The sequence below is a fragment of the Hemitrygon akajei genome, chromosome 1 (assembly GCF_048418815.1).
Source record: "Hemitrygon akajei chromosome 1, sHemAka1.3, whole genome shotgun sequence".
NCBI lineage: Eukaryota > Metazoa > Chordata > Chondrichthyes > Myliobatiformes > Dasyatidae > Hemitrygon > Hemitrygon akajei.
Window position 1 is genome coordinate 66,547,455 of NC_133124.1, and position 17,443 is coordinate 66,564,897.

Here is a 17,443-nt window from a genome sequence, read left to right on the forward strand (position 1 = left end):
AGGTAACACACCATGCAGGTACCTCTATCAGTCTGACAGGACCTCCTGTCTGTTCCTGCTACTATGGAATCCTCTATGACAACAGCATTCCTCATCTTCTTCTCTCCCTTCTGCACCACAGAACCAGGCTCAGTGCCAGAGACCCGATCGCCGTGGTCGTCCTCTTGTCAGATCATGCCCCTCAACAGCATCCAAAACGAGATAATGATTACTGAGGGAGATGGCCACAGGGGTGCTCTCTACTATCTGAGCTCTTCCCATCCCTTCCCTGACAGTCACCCACTTATCTAACTCCTGCAGCCTCAGGGTGACTAACTCCCTGTAGCTCCTATCTATCTCCTGCTCACTTTCCCTAATAAGCTGTAGATCGTCAAGCCGCAGCTCCAGATCCCTAACACCGTCTCTCAGGAGCTGCATCTCGGTGCACTTGGCACAGACGTGGCCATCTGGAAGACTGGACGATTCCCAGAATTCCCACATCTGACACCCAGAGCAAAGTACTGACCGTACAGACATGTGCTTTATTCCTCTTAAAAAAAGGAAAGAAAAAAACGAAGTCCACTCACTTCGCCGAAGCCTGAATGAGCCAAAGCCCTACCACTCTGCCTCAGATCACTCCGTCGATAACTGCTCCTTTGATATATCCTCTCTTGGCTTTTGTGTTGGCTTTGACTTCTCTTGTCAGCCACTCTTGTGTCATCTCTCCTTTAGAATACTTCTTCTTCATTGGGTGGATATTTCCTGGGCCTTCCGAATTGCATCCAGAAATTCCAGCCATTGCTGCTCTGATGCCATCCCTGCCAGTGTTCTTTTCCAATCAATTCTGTCCTACTCCTCTCTCATGCTTCGGTAATTCCCTTCACTCCACTGTAGTACTGACACATCTGACTTTAGTCTAAGGGTTCTTTTACTTTAAGCTCTCTAATCAATTTTGTTACATTGCACAGCACCCAATCCAGAATAGCTGATCCTCTAGTGAGCTCAACCATGAGCTGCTCTAAAATGCCATCTCATCGTCACTCTAGAAATTCCCCTCCTGCAATCCAGCACCAACCTGATTTTCAAATCAACCTGCACATTGAAATCCCCCATGACTATTGTAACATTGCCCTTTTGGCATGCATTTTCTATCTCCTGTTGTAATTTGTAGGCAGCACCCAGTTTGCGGGCCAGTATACAATTCCCATCAGGATCTTTTCACCTTTGCAGTTCCTTAGCTCTATCCACAATAATTCAACACCTTCTGACCCTTTGTCACGTCTTTCTAATGATTTGATTTCATTTTTTATCAGTGCTGCTTCCTCTGCCTTCCTGCCAATCCTTTCGATACAATGTGCATCCTTGGACACTAAGCTGCTGGCTATAATCTTTCATCCATGATTCAGTGATGCCTACAACATCAAACCCGACAATCTGCAACCGTGCTGCAAGTTCATTTACTTTATTCTGTACACCGTGCACATTCAGATACAACACCTTCAGTCCTGTATTCACCTTTTTCAATTTTGCATGCTCAACCTTTTGATTCCTAACTTAGTCTGAAGTCTTATCAACATCTGCCTCCACAACCTCTCCATTAACTGTTCAGACCCCTGCAACTCTAGTTTAAACCCCACTGTGCAGCGTTAACACACCTTCCCACTAGGGTATTAGACCCACTCCAGTTCAGGTGCAAACAGTCCCTGGAACGAAGCCCAGTGATCCAAAAATCTTATGCCCTCCTTCCTACACCAACTCCTTATTATTAAACTGTATAATCTTCCTATCTCTGGCCTCACTAGCACGTGGCATGGGTAGTAGTCCTGAGGTCCAGCCCTTTAACTTTGCACTTAACTCCCTGTACTCCCTATTTAGAACCTCGTCGCTTACCCTACCCATGTCATTGGTACCTAGATGGACCACGGCTTCTGACTGTTCACCCTCTCACTTAAGAATGCTGAGGACTCAATCCATGATATCCTGGACCCTGGCACTCAGGAGGCAACATACCATCTGGGAATCTCGTTCTTGCCCACAGAACCTCCTGTCCTTTCCCCAAGCCAGCCTCTCCACTATCACCACAGCGTGCCTTTTCTTCACACTTCCTGTCTGAGTCACAGAGACAGACTCATTGCCAGAGACCAGACCACAGTGACTTTTCTCTGTTATGTCATACCCCACTGACAGTACCCAGAGTGATATACCTGTTGTTGAGAGGGATGGTCACAGGGTTCCTTGACCCCTTTCACCTTCCTGACTGTCACCCAGTTTCCTGTGTTCTGCAGCTCGGGTGTAATTACCTCTCTTTATGTTCAATCTATCACCCCTTCAGCCTCCCAAATGATCTGGAGTTCATCCAGTTCCAGCTGCAGCTCCTTAACGTGGCTTGCTAGAAGCTGCAGCTAGATGTACCTCTCCCAGTTGTAGTGGTCAGGGATACTTGAGATCTCCCTGCCCTCCAACATTCTTCAAGAGTAGCATTTCACTATCCTTCCTGTCCTAGTTGAGCAGATATAAAGAAGAGAATGAAAATAAAGAGTTTTACTTTCCTTTGCTTTCTCCAAGTGAAACCTCTCTTCCCTAAGCCTCGAAAAGCTAAAGGTGTCAGATCACCACTCTGACTTTGTCCACAATTTGACATCAGCAATGTCGTTGGTGATAACAATTGAGGTCCAGCAGGCCTTTCTGTTCAGAAAATTAGAGTGAGGGTAAAGCCATGTGAAACTGGCAAATGAGTCCCCTGCTGATGCTTGTCATCACTGCACTTCAAATTTTGTTGAAACCAATAATACTATAGAGCTGAATTTCCCAGTCACACTGCAGCTTAGGAAGCTTTCAAAATGAACACAGTTACCAGCTTTCCAGAAAACAGTTTCACTAACCAGGTGAACGGAAGCACAAATGGAATCTCGGATGATGCTGCAGAAAGTTTTCACTTTCCTTTGAAGGAGCCAATGGCACGTAAGTCAAGTACTAGATTGCAGACTGCAGCCATTAATAGAACTGTTTGGATATCTAACCTGGACAACAAATTGAAAAAGGATCTAGTGCTTTCCCAGCGTAGGTGATGAATAAACTCTTCTTGGGCTTCCAGCAGGTACAAGTTTCGATTTTAACTGGTATTTCAATGACAAACTCTGCCATCTTCGTCAGGACCAATGCATGAGCACCTCTAATCTGGTGGTGTTTCTATGCCCGTCGTCCATCCTTTCTGATCTGGTTAGTCATTATCCAATCAGGTTTCCACTGTCCAACCTTGCTTACAATTGAATTCCAGTTCTTACTTGGACCAAGACCTTTGTCTTTGTTAAAATTCTGTTTCTCTAGTTTGATTTCAATGGCTGCCTTCACCAGGTGGTCTCAAAAGCCACTGGCATGGTACAGTAGTTCCGTACCATCGAAGTCAATCCTATGGCCATTACAAATGCAATGTTCTGCTACCAGTGGTTTCACCAGGTAATTCAAACAGATACATCTCCTGTGCTCCTTGATGCGGGTTTCCACTGTACATCCCATCTGGTCGATATACAACGTGCATCCCATCTGGCCCACATATGCTATTCTGCATTCACAGGGACCTGAAAGAAATACTGGATTAATGCTATCCACAACCCCATAAGGAAGTTCAAATCACAACTTATGCAGATCAAAGAATACCTGGTGTTACAGGATTCCCTGTGAATGTGGTGCAGCATATATTGGCCAGGTACAGGTGGATGGGTGTCAGAGTTATATTTACCACTGGACTAGGCATCACCCCGATGAAGATGGCAGAGTTTGTCATCGAAACATCAGTTAAATTCAATACCTGTAGCTGGCTGGAAGCCCAAAAAGGGTTTATTCATGGACTACAAATTGTAAGGGGAAAACTGACACATGATAGCCAAAGATTTTTGCTAAATCCAAGTCTGCAAAATGCACAGGGTTTCACACCTTCCAGCATTATGACTTGAAGGTCTTTAGATTTATAGGAAACCTAATAGCAGGTTGGCCTCCTCCCTTTCCATCAAATTCTATATAATGAAGTCCTTATAGGTAAACTGATGATATATTGCTACTACAGGCCATTCTCTCTTCTCAATGCTGCCATCAGGAAGGAGGTACAGGAGCCTCAGGTCCCACACCACCTGGTTCAAGAACATTTATTACCCCTCAGCCATCAGGCTTTTGACAGAAGGGATAACTTCTCTCAACTTTACTCGTCCCATCTCTGAACTGTTTCCCACAACCTATGGACACACTGTCAAGGGCTCTTCATCTCAAGTTCTTGATATTATTTGTTTTTTCTTTCATTTTGTACTTGCACAGTTTGTTGTCTTTTGCACATCGGTTGTTTGTCCATCCTGATGGGTGTGGTCTTCCATTGATTCTATTGTGTTTCTTGTATTTACTATGAATGCCCACAAGAAAATTAGTCTTAGGTTGTATTTGGTGATAAAGATCAAAGTTCAGAGTAGATTTATTATCTATGTACATATGTGTCACTATAAGCATCTCCCCAGATTCATGTTTTTGCGAGCACTTACGAGAAACACAATGACAGACCGCCCCATCAATATCTAAAAGACAGCAACCTGGGCAAACACAAAAGAAACAGAAATAATAAGGAATTTAAAGTTGCTGACACTCTCCACCTCTGACCTCTGATGACGACTGACTCATGGACCTCCAGCTTCCTTCTCCTGAAGTCAATGATCAGCTCCTTGGTCTTGTTGACATTGAGTGAGAGGCTATTGTTGGGGGACCACTCAGTCAGATTTCCAATCTCCCTCCTATATGCTAATTAATCACCACCTTTGATTTGAACAACAATAGTGGTGTCATCAGCAAATTTAAACACATGTACATTGAACTTTAAATATATGCACATATATGTACTTTAATAATAAAATTACTTTGAACTTTGAGGTAAACATATGCCACAAGCCAGAGGGCTTTTCACTCTGTCAGATTGGACTCCATCAGCCAGATACCCAAAAAAATAGATAAATAATGAAATATAGAAAGGAAACTCTCAGTATTTAGGAATCTTAAAAAGAAACATCTTTTCCACAATCTAACTTAAAGAAGAAGAAAATGGATATATTTTAAAAATCGGATCTGGAGATCACAATTTGCAATTAACTCATATCTCTTTGATGCAACAAAGAAAGATGCATTTCATGTTGCTCTTTGCATTATTTAATCATGCTCTAGTCATGCCAATTGATTGACAGCAGGGGGCCCAAAGTTATTATATGCAAACTCTACATGAAGGTAGATAGAATAGCCCCAAGCCACCCTGAAGCTATATCAGGAAAATTGCTGAGCAGGTGCTGAGAGAGCTTATGAGCCAAATGGAATCTAGTAAAGGAGAAAGGAATGAAAAACAGGAGTCAGTAGGAACCCCAAATATTTCAGTGGTTTGCTGAAGGAACTTGAGGAGAAGATGAAAAGCAAGCCCCTGGCAACATGATGAAATAACAGTGGGGAGCAGATAACCAATGAGGTCAATGCCAAAACACAAACACATTTAAGAATTGAAACTTCTGAAAATGCTGAAAGTCCCAGACAGTAGTACAGAGAGAGAGGCACAGATTTTGGATTCAAGTGGTTCTTTAGTTCTTCTTGCTTCTATCTCATTATTTCCTGACTCACCCCGGTTGTATTTTGCCCACCTTCTTTGATGATCACTTTTGTGAAATTCAACAAGGCTTCAACCTCAACTCCAATTTTCTTGAGTTGATAAATTTGGAAAGATTTGTTGTGGAGCTCTTCTTCCCCATCTCTTCTTCCAGATGCGTTACTTTAGCCAGATGTCTTGATCCTGTACTATAGATGATGATTGGAATTTTCACAAATTGTTAGAAATTTGCAGTAGAGAAAGGGACATTCAGTCTATTGTGTCCATGCTAGCCAAAACATAGCTTTTTGGTCCCACTTCTTTGCTTTCAATCCACAACCTTGCACATTACAAATGTTTAGGCATCTTTAGGTCAATTGAAGGTTTTTGCCTCCATATCCTTTCTGACAGCAAGTTCCAGAACTCAATGTGGAAAAAAAATCCATCAACTTCTCTTTCATTCTTATACCTATGTCAGTGGTGGCTTAACTGATTTTCTTTTTGCAATTTCAGCATGGCTTTTGTGTTCTATATTCCAAGCCACAGCCAGTGAAATTAAATTTCCCACAGGATTTTTATAGCGATTAGTCTACTTGGCGTGCTAAAATCTAAGATCTGTGGACTCAATCTGGTTTGAAATACTGTCGTTTGCTTCTATTGTTTGTGTGATGTGTGTGTTTGTCTGCCACATTTCTAATTATCCTACTCTATATTGTGCTTATGATGTTTACTTTTCAAATATTTTATCTTGATATTGAATTCCACCTATGATTTTGATTCTCACTTAACCAGTCCATTGATATCCACAGGGAGCTTAAAAGGTTCTTCTTTATCGACCGTACTCTAGCTCTAACATCTGTAATCTTGTTAATCATAATCTCTACTTTAAATCCAAATTACCTATATAAATATTATGGGAACAATTTGTATTGTTCATGATGCAAGTAAGTTGTTGCCCCACACAGAAACTGATCCTACATGGAGACAGCAACTCTTGCAACATTTGAGAAATATCTGGATAAGCTCTTGAATTGACAAGCTATGGACAAAGTGCTTCTAAATGAGACGACTATCTGAGTGTTGGTGTGGACACAATGGGCTGAAGGGCTTATTTCTGCACTGTATTATGCTCTGATTCTATAATAATAATCATTGCATTGATGAATTTTACTGGAAGATTTTAATGCCAGATGTATATTTTAAATTAAAAGCTAAAATATATCTACAGGACTTAACTTTAGAATGAGTTAAAGAAACAGCGCTATTTCAGCAGAATGAAATTGTTCAATAGTTGCTAAGTATGGTTCAAACAATATTCCAATTAAATTGTTAAAAATTTTAGATGTTGAAGATTCTAAGACTTTTTTATAACATCTCTTTAGAATTTACTAAACATATCCCATTCATATCTCGTTAAATGTGTTTTATTTTCTCCACATGACACTTTTTCTTGAAATGTGTTACTTGCTCCATTCTCAAATCTCACCTGCTAATTGCACATGAGAAGTGTGTCTCGATCCATAGGATTCAAATCTCACAAATGCAACAGTGGAAGAAAATTATTCAGTGATTCTCTAATCACTTGTATTAGTTATTGGTTGTTGTGGTGGTCACGCTGAGTCCCGTATGGTGTTGCATTATGGAATGGCATGAAAACCCTTCTGTTTGAACATCTGTGATGGAGGAATTTAGGCTCCACTCCAGCTACATTTGTGCTGTGACCAAAATTTCATTGGAAAGATGGAATCTGCACAATCTGTGCATGTTCTTCTTTTGTAGCAGTCTATCTTACAGAGCATAAAAACAGTAAAACATGACTAGCAAAAACTGCTCTACTTGTAATCCTGTCCACTAGAATATTTTGTAATAACCTGAATTTATCCTAAACTGAAATTTGACTGCTAACTCCAAAACAAATGCTTTAAAGCTATGACATTTGGTGTTTCAGTAATTACAAAGTTTCAATTACATGAAATGATGTGTTATTAATCCTTTCCACCCGATAATAAAACATTTCCCAAACATCAATTTTCAATCATTTATTCTATTTATGATTTCTGTTATTCTTGGGCTTATTGAAAAAGGTCTTCCTATAGTGAAATGGCAGAAAAATCCAGTTGAGAGATAACTTACCATTTTACTGGGATCTGTATGACTTGAAGTGACTTAATGAAGAGTAGTAAGTTCTATTAATTCGTTCCGAAATGATTTTCAAAGTTTCATCTGTGTTAATAAAAATGATATTTGTGCAAGGAGAACAACAGAAGTTATGGAATAATATACCCCGATTCCACTCAAGAGGATGTTGATGGTTTAGTTCTCTTTGAATAGTCTTGCCACTTTGAGAAAGGCAAAACAAATTCAAACTAGTTTGTTAATGCTTTGAAGCTGGGAGGTCAATATTATGCAGGAACATTAAAGAGAAAAGGAAGGTTAGAGATGGGGGTGAGCTTTTTGATGACAGAAATGAAGGGCAATTTTTGTAAAGGATGGAGAAATTGTCTGAGGCAAAGGAAGCAGGATCAAAGTTAGACAGCGATAGGATAAGGAAACAATTTGCGCAACAACCTGATGAATGGTCAGGGAGTTCAAGAGAACGCACAATAAGATATGAAGAACAGTCTTACTGCATATCAGATCCAGTTATATAGTACTTCTTCATATTCCAGTACTGCCAAAAGTCACCTTGTAAAGTAAAGCAAAGTAATGTGCAGCAAAGATAAGCAATCTGGAGACCCAATGGCACTGTCGCATAGTGGTTAGTGCAATCACCTCACAGAGACAGTGACTACCTATCAGGGTTCGATTCCCACCACGATCTGTATGGAATTCAAACATTCTCAGCATGCTTGTGTAAGCTTCCTCCAGGTGCTCTGGTTCCCTCCTACATTCCGAAGATGTATGGTTAGCTTTGGGGTCAGTAAGTTGTGGGCATGATATATTGATGCCAGAGGCACGGCAACTCTTGCAGGCTGCCTCCTGATTTGTTGCAGCCAAAGATGAGCTTTATTTTGTCACGTACATCAAAACATCGAAATATACAATGGAATGTGTTTTGGGACTAGCGAGGAAGATATACAACAAAAGACTTATCTGAAGTATGTGTCTGATATGAGAAGGGAATTGCAAAAGGTTTCTGAACTAGCAGAGGTCTCGGCTACCAAGCTGAATCAAGGAAATAAGAGAAGGTATGATCAAAAGCTTAGGTTCTCCGAACTAATGCCTGGAGACTGAGTCCTCATAAAGAATCTGGGGCTACCTGGGAAGCATAAATTGGCTGACCGCTGCGTGGCTACGCCCTATGTAGTAGAGAGTCAGATGCCAAACATACCAGTTTTCTGGGTGAAACCAGAGGATGGGAATGGACCTGTCAATATTCTTCATCAGAACCACCGTCTACCACTGGGGCAAGAGGTATGTGTTGACCCAGAACCTGTTCTGGACCGTACATCAAGTAAGAGGATACTGTGGCAACGTGGGGGAACCAAAGGACCAGCAACGGGAATGATTAGACCAGATCCCAGCCCTGAATGTGATACGGACCCGGGAGTATGGGAAAATGGGGGTGTGATGTATGCTGCCCTTTGCAAACTCCCTAATAATTGATGAAAAGATTCCCAACACTTTCCACACTGAGGCGGGTGAAATGGGGGAACTGGGAGTGGACAGGCAGGTTTGCAGTTAGAAGGTGATGGGAGGCTGGACTCTGAAGACACTGGGCATGAAAGTGAGCTCAGACAAGTGATGGGGGACCTGAGTTGTTGGTAGGCATGAGTAATGGATGAGGAATGGGCCTCCCCAGGTAGACAGGAAAGAGCCCCGGAGTGTCTGAAGCTGAAGAAGAAGATAATGGGGTAAGGGGGTCCCAAAGAGTCAGGAGTCCCCCAGACAGACTGGCCTACGTAGCACTCGGGGAGCGGAGTGTGGTCAGCTATGTCACTGCCATTTACACATGGGTTGGACTTTGTGCTTTGTATGAAGTGGCAACAAATTACCTCAACGTCATAAGGACATGACTAAATTTGGAGAGTGTAACACCCTAGGAAAGATTTCACTGCTACATTATGGTCCTTCTGTAGAAGCAGGGTTTGGATTATAGTTAGAGATTATGGGTGCTTCAGAATGTGAGCCATCCAATGAGGAGAGCGTGTTTTTGTGTTGTGAGCCTGACACCGGTGTGAGCTGGGTCCTGTTGTTCAGTGGGAAATGAAGAGAGAAGACACTGGGCAAAATGGTGGTAGGATACGGCCTGGTGGCAGACCCGTTTGTTCGAGCTGGATTGTGAGCAACGTTCGGAAGGTGGTGTGTGTTTTAATGCAGACAGAGGACCCAGCGCGTGAGTGAGAGAGAAGTTCAAGATGAGCTCCAACTTGTGCACAGTTGACTGTTTAATTATAATGGGCCCTTACTGTTTTTTTCTTTCTTTTCTTTACTAACCCTTTATTTAGGGTAAGATTTATAAATATAATTCCTTTAATTGTATGCAATGTGCTGGGTGTTGTTTCTTGGCACTGAGTTGTAACAGGGTAGCAAATCACACAGCATCCACACAAACCGGAGTTTGGGGTGGCAGAGCCGTCTCAATCTCATGGGTTTGGCAGGACCAGTGTGTGTCTTCCCTAGACTTACACAGCCAAGGAAAGCAGGTGCACGATTTCCTCATAGGAGGAAGCCAGAGCACCTGGAGGAAACCTATACAACCACACAGAGAATGTATGAATTCCATGCAGATAGTGGTGGGAATCGACCGCTGACAGGTAGTCACTGTCTCTGTGAAGTGATTGCACTAACCACTATGCGACCGTGCCATTACATCTCTGGATTGATCGTCTTTGCTGCACGTTACTTTGCATTACCACATCATCCCTGTAGTTTGCTGACTAAACCGGAACAAGTATTTTAGCTTTGGGTGAACATGCGTTTTCTAGAACTTGACCAATTATATTCCATGTCTTGTCCAATAAAATCAATGTTGCCCTTTTATTCATCTGGTCCGCCTCTCAGTGGATATACACCGCGAAGTCCCTCTTTAAATTCGATATACATTCCCTTCCCTTCACTGCCCTCCTAAAATACATTTCCTCACCCTTCACACAAATTGTATCTATTTTCCCTGTTTTTATCCACCTAACCAGTGCATTAATATCTCCTTTCTCATTTTTCTTATTGACAATGATCCTGTGGAGCATTTTGGGACATTTTTATGCTGTTACGGTGCTATACAAATATTGTTATTGTTGTTCCCTTTATCCCTTTATTTTAATTAATTCCCAAGTATGCAAATCAGTATCATTTCTTATTCAGTTTGTAACACATTAAGCAGTTTAAATACAGAAATAACATTTGGAAAACATTCAGGCTATTACACCCAGTCAGATTGTGCTAACTTCTCTTATCAACGTTTCCCTTGACATAACAGTTTGTTTCTAAACCAAAGCTTAGAAGTTAGCGTTGTTAAAGTCCTGAAGGTTCAGGGAGCTCTTGTGTGCTTCTCTAGGCTTACAAGTGATCCCAGGGTCCTTCAGGAATCTCAAACAGAGTGACTTACGGAATTTCGAGCTCCTGCTCGACCATGAGAGGAAAATCCTTATGATCAGTTTCTCAGAACTTGGGAGCTCATTGAAGTCTTTCATTCTTTGACAATCTGCCAACTTTTTCCTTGTCACAGTCCATGGAGGGTAGGATCTTCACCTCGATCTGGGCTACTGTTTGTGCTGCAGAGCACTGGTACAAACACAGTCACAGAACCACTGGCGGAATGGTTTCAACTGAGTCCCCAGATTCCAGAGTCTGCCTATATCAAGGGCTGCCCTGCACCATGTGACAGAAAATGGTGCATGCTTCATATTCTACCCCGTGTTTCATCCTCTACCCCATGCTTCATCCTCTACCCCGTGTTTCATCCTCTACCCTATGCTTCATCCTCTATTCCATGCTTCATCCTCTACCCCGTACTTCATCCTCTACCCCGTACTTCATCCTCTACCCCGTGTTTCATCCTCTGCCCCCTGCTTCATCCTCTACCCCATGCTTCATATTCTGCCCTATGCTTCATCCTCTATTCCATGCTTCATCCTCTACCCCATGCTTCATCCTCTGCCCCGTGCTTCATCCTCTACCCCGTGTTTCATCCTCTGCCCCGTACTTCATCCTCTACCCCGTGTTTCATCCTCTGCCCCGTGCTTCATCCTCTACCCCATGCTTCATATTCTGCCCTATGCTTCATCCTCTATTCCATGCTTCATCCTCTATTCCATGCTTCATCCTCTACCCCGTACTTCATCCTCTACCCCGTGTTTCATCCTCTGCCCCGTGTTTCATCCTCTGCCCCGTGTTTCATCCTCTGCCCCGTGCTTCATCCTCTACCCTATGCTTCATCCTCTACCCCCTGCTTCATCCTCTACACCCTGCTTCATCCTCTACCCCGTGTTTCATCCTCTACCCTATGCTTCATCCTCTATTCCATGCTTCATCCTCTACCCCATGCTTCATCCTCTACCCCGTACTTCATCCTCTACCCCGTGTTTCATCCTCTGCCCCGTGCTTCATCCTCTACCCCATGCTTCATATTCTGCCCTATGCTTCATCCTCTATTCCATGCTTCATCCTTTACCCCGTACTTCATCCTCTACCCCGTGTTTCATCCTCTGCCCCGTGCTTCGTCCTCTACCCCATGCTTCATATTCTGCCCTATGCTTCATCCTCTATTCCATGCTTCATCCTCTATTCCATGCTTCATCCTCTACCCCGTACTTCATCCTCTACCCCGTGTTTCATCCTCTGCCCCGTGTTTCATCCTCTGCCCCGTGTTTCATCCTCTGCCCCGTGCTTCATCCTCTACCCTATGCTTCATCCTCTACCCCCTGCTTCATTCTCTACCCCGTGCTTCATCCTCTACCCCATGCTTCATATTCTGCCCCGTGCTTCATCCTCTACCCCGTGCTTCGTCCTCTACCCTATGCTTCATATTCTGCCCCGTGCTTCGTCCTCTACCCCGTGCTTCGTCCTCTACCCTATGCTTCATCCTCTACCCTATGCTTCATCCTCTACCCCGTGCTTCATCCTCTATTCCATGCTTCATCCTCTACCCCGTGCTTCATGCTCTACCCCGTGCTTCATCCTCTACCCCCTGCTTCATCCTCTACCCCATGCTTCATCCTCTACCCCGTGCTTCATCCTCTATTCCATGCTTCATCCTCTATTCCATGCTTCATCCTCTACCCCGTGCTTCATGCTCTACCCCCTGCTTCATCCTCTACCCCCTGCTTCATCCTCTACCCCGTGCTTCATCCTCTACCCCATGCTTCATCCTCTACCCCATGCTTCATCCTCTGCCCCATGCTTCATCCTCTACCCCGTGCTTCATCCTCTACCCCGTGTTTCATCCCCTGCCCCGTGCTTCATCCTCTACCCTATGCTTCATCCTCTATTTCATGCTTCATCCTCTACCCCCTGCTTCATCCTCTACCCCATGCTTCATCCTCTACCCCGTGCTTCATCCTCTACCCTATGCTTCATCCTCTATTCCATGCTTCATCCTCTACCCCGTGCTTCATATTCTGCCCCATGCTTCATATTCTGCCCCATGCTTCGTCCTCTGCCCCGTGCTTTGTCCTCTACCCCATGCTTCATATTCTGCCCTGTGCTTCGTCCTCTGCCCCGTGTTTCATCCTGTGCCCCATGCTTCAAAAGCTGCCAATGATGAAGATTATTTACAAGATGTTCACAGTAGCAGATGGTGACAGAGTAAGGTGCTCTCTGAATTGGGTTTCACCACTCCTTTGACATCCCAAGTATGTACAACTTGGTCAGCTAATTGACCACTCTAAACCAAAATGTCATCGGATGTGATTTGCACCACCAATGTTCATCCACCAATCAGCCAGCATTCTCATCTCAGCACCAGCAGTATAAAAAAACAGTACAGAATTTAGCGAAACTTTTCAAGTACTGTCGTCTTAAGTTGTAGTCAGAGACTTCTCGCAGGATATTTACTAAATTCAACATTAAACTGTCACAGATAGGAAGTTTAATTAATGGTTCCTTAAATTTTCATGAGTAAAATAAAAAAAGGATCTTGAAAACTAAAGGTAGTTACTTTTCACAGCTTTTAGAGTGTATTCATGACTGCACATACGAGTATTCAGCACAAAGGTCTGCAACATCAGTAACAGTCAAGGGGGCGCCGCTTAAATAAATACACAGTGAAGCAGAAATAGGGGCTGCTTTTTGTCACATCATGTGTACTGTATGATATTTCAGCTGGTAAGCCTCCTTTTCCAGCCACTAGCATTCCTCTCGTACAAAGAGCTGTAAAGTAAGTCATATGCAGACCAATTATTTTTACTTTGAAAGTCATAAATCAATACTGACTAATAAAAATGAAAACAGCCAAGCAACATTTCATGTGACTTGAACACAATAAAAATAAAACCAGATGGATACCAATGAAACCACGAAGCAATTTTTGGCATTCACAACAAATGTATTACACAAATTATAGCACTTTTCATTTCCAAATGTAAATCAAACCAGGTCATAACATACAAGTAGTCTTTCTATTGGAACGCCAGAAAAGAAAGGAATACATCACACTCTCCAGAGCAATTTAGTAAATGTAAACCAGCAATGAGGCCCATGCACTTTTCAACAGGAAAAGCTTTAACCCTTTACAACAAAAACTAGATTTACAGCCGTTTTACTCCACAAGTTGAGTGTTAAGGATGCATTATAAATCATGCTACTAGTTGACCAATGACAATCTGGCACCAACAACGGCGGATGACTTCTTAGGTAAAATCATAGTAAACTTAGCCATTATGCAGCAAAACTAATAAATATGGCTCTCACAGATTCCTGACATCACAATGACAGGGACATGAATCAAAACACTGCATGCCAGATAGATATGATTCGCAAATTATGTACCAAAGACCAATATTTTGTGCTAAGAATTTTGTTTCTTGTATTGGTTTCTGAAAGTAAAAAAAAACACTGCCTTATTCATAGCCTAATCCTGAAGTACTGCAATTTGAAAATAAAATGTTACTTTTATGGTAGAAAAATCTGGGAAAAATCAAGCCAGAAAAGTTTATTGAACAAACTATGCAAGGTTGCTTGTTACCATTTGAAGCTACTTTTCTAATTTCTCTCCATTTTTATTGTTTTTACATACGCATTTACTCTGTTAGTTTACAGACTGCTGCATAACCCCTTGCCATTTTATCTATTGCATCCTTCACCCTTCTTCCCTTTATCTGGATGCATGGTATCCTCCCAAAGCAGTCATCAGATACACTTTATGCCACTGGTCTTTCCACCTGTACCTGACAGACCTTTTTTTCACCCACCAATCACAAATGGCTTCTATTGACTTGACCCTACACCCTTGAACAAATATATTTCCCAATACTTTTAAAAAATTTAGAACAGTACAGCACAGCATGAACCCTTCAGCCCATGATATTGTGCTAACCTCAAAAAGAGGCACTACAATCAAACTAATCTTTTCCTCCTACTTGCCCATAACCCTCCATCTTTCACCACCCTGTCTACCTGGGATGCTGCATTCAACAAAGTGTGCACTCATCCTCCTAGTTCCCTCTGTTACTGCACACGCCCTCCTGCCCTACCATTTGTGGTATACATCCTACACTGTTTTGACTTTCCAGAATCATCACATTACATCTAATTGTTTTAAAATCCATTTGAGGTGATTCACTTTGGAAGGTCAGACCAGTGTAGAGCATTGGGTATACTTGGACCAGGAACTAATTTGAACCAGCTGAGATGGATTAATGGAATAGCATGTACCAAGTCAACAAATACATAATTGAAGGGAAAATTCAGTACTAACCCTGCACAATAGTGGTTCTATTATGAAATGTTATAAGATTTTACCTTTGAAGATATCTCAATTATTATTAATTGATATTGAAGAGTTTAGTTGACACCATTAGAAATTTGTTTCATATTGTGCAAAATATCCATCAGCACATTTAAACGGTCTGATATTTCAATAAATTTGCTTTTTGTTTCTTTCCAAATAGACTAATAAAGGAAACATACTTAAAATATCTGGCAATAGAGAGCCAATGTGATGTGAAACATCTGCAGCTTATAGTCAATGTTTCGTTACCAAATGCCAAATGAAATCATATTCATTTGAGCACTAACAAATTAATATTATTCTAGTATTCAGCTTGCAACTAATATGTAAACTACTGAATAAAAAATAACACTTTTTGATAATAGATATTAAGTAATGACATGCAGGTTGGTGACATTGTTGATAGTGTAGAAGGTTGTCATAGGTTACAATGTGACACTGATAGGATGCAGAGCTGGGCTGAGAAGTGGCAGATGGAGTTCAAGCTGGAAAAGTGATACACTGGATGGTCAAACTCGAAGGCAGAGTGCAGGGTGAATGGCAGGATTCTTAGCAGTGAGGAGGAACAGAGTGATCTTGAGGTCCATGTTCACAGATCCCTCAATGTTGTCTTGCAAGTGGATAGTGTGGTTAAGAAGGCATATGGCATGCTGGTCTTCATTACTTAGGGTTCCGAGTTCAATAGCTGTGAGGAAATGTTGCATCTCTATAATACAATGATTAGACCACACTTGGAATATTGTGTTCATTTCTGGTTGTCTCATTTTAGGAAGCTTTAGAGAGGGTACAGAGGAGATTTGCCGGAATGCTGCCTGGAATCAAGAGCATGTCTTATGAGGATTGGTTGAGCAAGCTAGGGCTTTTCTCTTTGGAGTGAAGGTGGATGAGAGATGACGTGATAGAAGTTGATAAAATGATGGGGCATAGGTTGGATGGACAGCTGGCAAATTTTTTTCCCAGGGCAGAAATGACTAAAACAAGGGGGCATAATTTTAAGGCAGTTAGAGAGATTATGGGGGTGAATGTCAGCGGTAGTTCTTTTTACACAGAGAATGGAGGGTGTGTGCGACTCACTGCCGGGGTGGTGGTAGAGGCAAATACATTAGAGACAATTAAAAGACTCTTAGATAGTCATACAGATGGCAGTAAAAAGGAGGGCTATGTGGGAGGGAAGTGTTAGGTTGATCTTAGAGGATTGGCACAATGTCATGGGTTGAAGGGCCTATACTGTGATGTACTGCTTTATGTTCTATATTCACACCATCAAAATTTGCTAACTCTCAAAGCTCCCACATACCTCTGAGTGAGACTTACATCAGTGGTAGGGATATGATTAAAGAAGTTTCTTAGAGCCAGGATATGGTTGCATTTGTACAAATAGGGACTTATTAGGGAAACTCAGCATGGCTTTGTTTGGGGAGGTCCCACTGAATTCTTTGAGGAAAATGGCCATCAAGGAGAAGATACAGTAGTGGATGTTGTCTACATGGACTTTAGCAAAGCTCTTGATGAGGTTTCTTCTGACAAACTGGCCCAGAGGATTAAGTTACATGGGATCCGTGCTGAGTTGTTGAGTTGGATACAAGATAGGCTGAGACATGTAAGACAAAGAGTAGTGAAGGAAGGGTGCTTTTCTGATTGGACATCTGTACCCAGTCAGGTCTAACATGATCCTGAGTTGAGTTATCCATTGTTTGTGGTACACGCAAATAATCGTGATAAAAATGTAGATGGTCTGATTTGTAAGTTTGCAGGTGAGTTCAAGTGTTGAAATTATGGATAATGATGAAGGTTATCTACAAATACCACAGGATATACATCAGTTGGAAATATGACAGGAGATGTGGCAAATAGTGTTTAATCTGGAAAAAATGTGAGCTGATAAATTTGAAGCTTGAATGCAATACAAAAGCATTCAGTAGATGGCAGGTCCCTTAGCAACACTGATGAACTGAGGGATCTTGGCATCCAGA